This window comes from Triticum dicoccoides, chromosome 4A, assembly GCF_002162155.2.
Source record: "Triticum dicoccoides isolate Atlit2015 ecotype Zavitan chromosome 4A, WEW_v2.0, whole genome shotgun sequence".
Taxonomy (NCBI): Eukaryota; Viridiplantae; Streptophyta; class Magnoliopsida; order Poales; family Poaceae; genus Triticum; species Triticum dicoccoides.
Window position 1 is genome coordinate 584704064 of NC_041386.1, and position 6485 is coordinate 584710548.

Sequence of the window (6485 nt, forward strand, 5' to 3'; positions counted from 1 at the left end):
CTCTCCGGAGCAAATCTCCCACTCCATGACCAGATTCCTTTCCTACCTACGCACGCAACGCAGGAGAGAGACGGAGCAGCTGGCGCCGCACGAAAAGTGGAGAGATCTATTTCCAGCCGCCGCAGGAGATAGATAGAGGAGGGGATGAGGGGTGCGGCTGGGCTATTTGTGCAACCCTAGGACGTCAAATCCCGATCCTACCCCTACCCCGGATGAAATACCTCTCGTGCCCTCGCTGTGCGCGAATTTCCTTTTATACCCCAACTTTGGCTCAGTCTCTTTTCGTTTTTTATTAGGGTACCACCGTACCAGCCAGTGATTAAGTTTTTTTTCTCTATTTCATTTATCAGCCAGTGATTAATTCTGGGAAAAAGGAGGAGTACTGATTGTTGTTCTTGGGGATGATGGCTACTCGCGTGTTTCTTTTCTTTATTTATAGCTGGAAACCTCCCAAAGTTACCACCAAGCCGATACAACCCGGTGGCATTTGGATTCAAGTTTTACAACTTACTATGTTACTTCAACGAGTAGCTGTAAGTTCAGGCCACGAATATGTTACTTCAACGAGTACTAGACCTATCATGGGACCCTACTATGAAAGCTGTAAGTTCCCATGACAAAGCACAACTAGAGTATCAGGTTGTAAACCTATGATGCACAGCTACAGAACACTAAGTAGCATATAATAAGGTTCAAAGAACATACTAAATTTCTTGACAGCTATTTGTGTGATACTTGTCCGTTCAACTCTGAAGACTGGTAAACCCCGGAGGTGGCTGGCCCATTTCAGAAGAGCAAGTTTAACAGCAGAAGGTAAATCATTGATAGGGAGCTTAGCAAGATTTGCAAGATCATCCGCAAAAAACATCAGCTCTCTTGATTTCCAAGTTACCATCAACCAACTGAACCGCATTCTCATCGCCCTTAATGTTAGATAAAAGTCACAATGCTCATCGCCCCTCTTGATTGGATGCTCGCCAGTTAGGACATCCTCTGTTGTTCTAGAATCAGTCCATAGAAGCAACTTATGGATCTTCAACTGTTCCGCTTTGTACAGAAGGGCATACGCAGCATACATTTCCGCTTCAACCGCTGAAGAGCACACAAGGCCCGAGAAAACCTCTGAATAAACACTTTCATCATCTTTCTAGATTATGTAAGAGAAGCTTGCTGTGTTAGTGACACTATCAAATGAAGCGTCACATTCTCCTTTGAAGAATTGTTCCCCAGTCCCATCATCCGGCTGCCTAACTCCGTAATAATACATCAAGTTCTCGATGGTGGAATATGATGAGTCCCAATCCTCGATGACATAAACTTTCTTGTCAAGTAGGTGGTTCAGAAAAAGCTCCCATTCACTATCATTGCAGCCATGCTCGTAACACATAACGTCGAAGCAACTCAGATAACAAGGATTATGCCCACAAATTTCAAACGTCTGACGTTGTAAAAAGACCATCCATCGATCATTGATAGGACAAGGGCTAATTAAACACCGCGACACCAGCTGTGGCCTAAAATAGTTCTTGTACCTGGTCTGAAAAGCACGGACCTTAGTAGTTGTATGATTGGTGTCCTCTACAATCCTCTTGCGCAAAGCTTGAACATCACTGCGCTGAAATTTGCTATCGTCGTCACCTGCAACAAATTGTAAAAGGTAGCCAAATTTAGGGCTGCACTGAGAAACCATAAGCTTACTTGTTTACAATGTGTGTAACAAGTGTAGAAATGAAACAAATAAATAGATATGACAACAGAATTTCTTAGGGAGTTTTCTCAAAATAGAACTTGTACATATATGGTGATCGGTAAGTGATCATAGCTTGTTCGAAATTTACAAAATATTAGCATAAGGGCTAGAAAAACCATGTGAAAGAAGAGACTCTGAATGCGAGAAACGATGAGAAACTTCTTGCCATAATCTTAATATACAGATGATAACCAAAAAAATAAACAGAGAACACATCCATACAAAACAACAATTGTGTGTTTAAGTAACTGAAATGAGAGGGGGCACATAATACCGTGCCATGGGAACTTAAAATGCATACATACAGGTTAAAAGTACCAAAATGCTCAGACATACAACAGGTTGGCATCACTATATGCAGAGAATACAGCTGACAATTGACAATCAAAAATTATGAATCAACAGAATATCTATCAGTGTTTCTGCACGTACCAGAAAGCAGGTGTATTTAACAAAAGTGATGGCAAGTTACCTGAATTTGTGACTGACTGGTCTCCAGCCAAGGTACAAAATCGGTGGTGTTTCATCTATGACCCCAGTGTAGCAGAGGAACCTGCAACAAGCAAAGCAATTAAAAGGGGCAGTGGATAGCCATGTCTGCATTAAGAAAAATCAATGTTATATTTAATGAGAACAATTGCAACAGATCCAAAAAAGAAGAGCCTGCCAGGGTACCAAATGTATGTGGTGGCAACAGGATTGCCACCTGCAAAAAGTTGACCAACTTAAAAAGGGCACAGATAGACTAACATTCTACCATTGATGACTAACTATAACTAGTACAGCTAATGATAGAATGTATCAGTTGGGCAGACTGAGCTTTGTACTATGCAGAAAACGGGAGGGCTAACATTCTACCATTGATGATTACAAAAATGTACTCCCTCTGTCCCATAATATAAGAACGTTTTTGACACTATACTAATGTCAAAAACATTCTTATATTATGGGACGGAGGGAGTACAAAACAGGAGCGTTTCGTTAATATACCAGCATTCTTCAGCAAAGTGAGTGCAGTGCTTTTACACCGGCTTGGTAAGCTACGGACCACAATGGGCCAGACTGGTGCAACAAATGTAGTGCCCAAGGATGGACTTCTCAGCACGGGTAAACTGCTTGGTGATTTACCTGCATTTGTCAAGATGCATTTGTCAAGATGCCTACTAGTTGGGTAGTTGGGATCACCCAAGTATGAAAGATAAGTACTTCAGACCATAGATCATAGAAGCATATTAGTTTGTCACTTTACCTTCAGTTGACACAACCGTTGGTATACCACAACTTGTAGCAGGACTTGCCAATTCCAATGTGCCAATAGCATTTTGTGTGACTGGTGCTGAAGAGAAACCTATAACGAGTCATGAAATTAAAAGTTGCACCAGATAGCAGCCATTTAGATGCCTTAAAAAGAAGCGACGCGGCATAATCTGATCTAATATACACATGAGACCTGTACTGATCGAACCCCATAGTTTGCTAATTTAACTTCTAAGTATTTGACACACAACACCCACGAATTTTGCAAAGCCAGCAACCCACGAATTTTGCAAAGCCAATCTAAACCTTTTCTAGACCAGCTCTACAGAAGGTGAACTTAGGACAAGGCCTTAACATGACGTTTTCTATGTTTTTTCAAATGAACTGAACTGTAACCAACCACAAAGTGTTGCCATTTATACAGAATGCTGGCAAATAACTGAATCAGCTATGTCAAAACCCTTCTCTTGGGATATATGGTGCCAGATACCTAATCAACCATGCCAAAAGAAAGGATTCCTTGGAATGCATTGGTGCAAGATACTGAATCATGCAAAAAAGGCTTTCTTTGGGGAACATCTGTGCAAGATCTGGTGATTTTCACCAACAAAAAACATGGTTTTGTGTGGCTTGAGACAAATTACCTCGAAGAAGAGCCAAGTTTCGAGCTGGACCTTGGGTAAGGTTGGGCTCTAGGGGGATGGAACCACCATCAGCCTGCTCCCTATGGAGCCTCCCCTGCTGGCTCCCTAACCAGGCGAGATGCGCCCTTCTTCTCACACCACCCATCCAAGCTCTGGATGGCTTCATGGCCCCTCTCATGCGGCCTCCTCCCAATCTGGAAGGAAGCTCTCTGCTGCCGCCGCGTTCCCAACTTTGGCCAGAAACCCTCACCCCGCCGTCGCCTTAGAAAATCTGACCAGGGTTTCGGGGAGCAAGAGGCTCGATATGGTGGTGCGCTCGGCTTTACTGGACTAAATCAGGCCGTTGGGTTGGAATTGGGCCGGCCCCAATCGTTGTTGTTGGGTTTGGTTTTCTTGGCTACAGGTAGCCCATGGAATGTTATCGTGGGCCAAACCAGGGAGTGAGTCGTAAAAATGGCTAAGTTCGAAAATTACAACATGAACATAGTCGGCATGAAGTTAAGCTTATTATTCAAATGACTTTGTCGCACAAGAATCTAATAAGTATAAATCACATAATATCAATCACATATTATCTGAATTCATCCCCTGTTTAGTTTTGAAATCCCATTATCACTGACCAATTGACGGTGTTTACGTATCATCTTCTGAGTAGTAAGGACCAACTCATCATTGCAACTTCTTATAGACTAAAATTCCACAATCATGATGGAATAAACGACATTTCAATCATAAGCATGTAAAAGTTGCATGACTCCATCGAATTCAAGCAAAGCAAAAGAGTAACTGTAAGAACACCTTTGTTCAACTTCCACGTGCACTTCCCCCTTGAAGATAGTATCAAAGATATGAAATCTGCATCATTGCTCAAGTGAAATTTGTAAATATACTTCATCACAAAGTAGCAAAGCCAAGTATGAACTAGTAACGCATAGGAGCACATGAACGGAACTAAGAAAAAAATGGAGGACCAAATGACAAGAATTAAGTCTTAAGCAGTTGCCAAATAAAGACCCCTACTAATTTCTATTAAACAATGTGGTACTACTTAAGAGGATTTCATCAAGTGTTCTCGGCGCCCACTAGCTCCCCATTGCCTTCAGCATATCCGAGAAAAATTGGTTCAAGTTAAAAACTCTAAACAAATAGTATATATAAGTGCTAGTTTTTTTTGGAAAAAATGCAAATAATGACATCAACTTGACAAAACTTCAAGAGCCGTGCAAATATAGTTTTGACAAAGTTTTCATATTATATTTTAGTCGGCTGTCATTAGAGCATCTACAAATGGAGCCCCCGTACCACCCTAAACGTCCGGGCGGCCTGCCCGGTCACTGCCAGAACAAGAAAATGGCACCCAACCGGACCCAGCAAACCCAGCCCAAATGCTCGGTATGACTGGCACCCGGACACATCCGCCGACATTTGGGGGGCTCAAATTGGTGTGTGTGGTTGTAGATGCTCTTACTCACCGAATACTCATCTGGTTGGTAAGGAAGTTCGTCCCAATGGAGCTTTGCAAGTGCCACATGAATGTTCACCAGATCTCACTTGTTGCACCATGAATGTAATCTACATGCCAAATGGAGATCAAGGAGTCAAAACAAAGTTATTCACTACACTGACCTTCCTCTGGTCACAAATATAAGCAGTTTATGACATATATATACAATTACAAGTAGACAAAATACATATTATGAAACTACTTTTCATGATCGATGAATCGGGTAGAAACTAAACCTTGTACTGCAAAACTATTGACAGTCAAAGTTGAGAGATTTGACTTGGGATAAACCTTAAACTAATTTATGTTTGTGATGAGAGATGCTTTGAACATGATGAAAGTGCTAGCATCCTATGTAAGCCCAGATTATAGTCCCCGGAAAAAGAAATGTTTTCTTACAATGGGTCTATGGGTGCAAGTAACGTTACTACTACATGCCGGCCAGGAGTAGAATTGTCCTGGTACACAAGCTTATTTTATTTGGTTAAATAAAACATATTAGAATTTACTTTGGCACACATAGGGACAAGAAACAAATTGTCAAGCAATCCAGTCTATGTCCAGATATTATTCATCGGTCATCACTCAATCTGCGTTTGCAGACTTGAAAGGTACAATAGTACAATTTAGAGCCTTGCGTTGGCAAATCCCACCATGACAACAAAAAAAAGTACTTAAACGCTACAATTATTATCACCCTTCAAAATCGTTTGCAAAAGGAACAAGATAGAAAAAGAATATAAAGCATAAGCCGTCTCCATTGAAAATTGGTCCATTAATAAAAAAGGACTTATTCTTCCTCCTCCCTTTTCCACTGAAAAATAAATACACGTAATCCTTCTGTACAGTATCGTTTCATTTTCTAATGAAAGGAACCGTCCACTATTATCGAAATCTATACGAGAATTTTAAGAAGAAGAAAAATGGCCCCGATGTTTCCTTGGGTTAAGAAAAAAAGAAAACACATGGGTTGCATCTCACACTTTAACAAGCATCTGACACATCCAGTAATATCCTGCCTCCGTTGGTAACAGGCTAGGGAGGGCGTAGGGCGTGCAGATCCGTGACCGCGTACGGACGCATCGCTCCTAGGGTGGGGATGGGATGGGAGGGATGCATCGCATCAACCAGCAGTCCCTGCAGGATGCAGGATGAGGGGGAAAAGGCAGGGCCAAGAAATCAGTAAACAAATGCATACCGGATGACGCACGCAGGCGATGTAAGATTGGGTCTCCGTACTCTCTCTTTTCGCAGAGAGGGGGGCGCAGAGAGAGACCTCCCCTTGCGCCTCTCCGGAGCAAATCTCCCACTCCATGACCAGATTCCTTTC

General features: G+C 42.0%; 1 long non-coding RNA gene across 1 annotated transcript; it reads right to left on the reverse strand.

Moving 5' to 3' along the window:
- Positions 1 to 4424: 4424 nt before the first annotated feature.
- On the reverse strand, positions 4425 to 6248 carry LOC119289213. The gene is made up of 3 exons (XR_005141459.1): positions 6137 to 6248; positions 5124 to 5223; positions 4425 to 4506 (listed from the first exon to the last, which is right to left on the reverse strand). It is a non-coding gene; the product is annotated as an uncharacterized LOC119289213 (long non-coding RNA).
- Between the last annotated feature and the right edge of the window lie 237 nt (positions 6249 to 6485).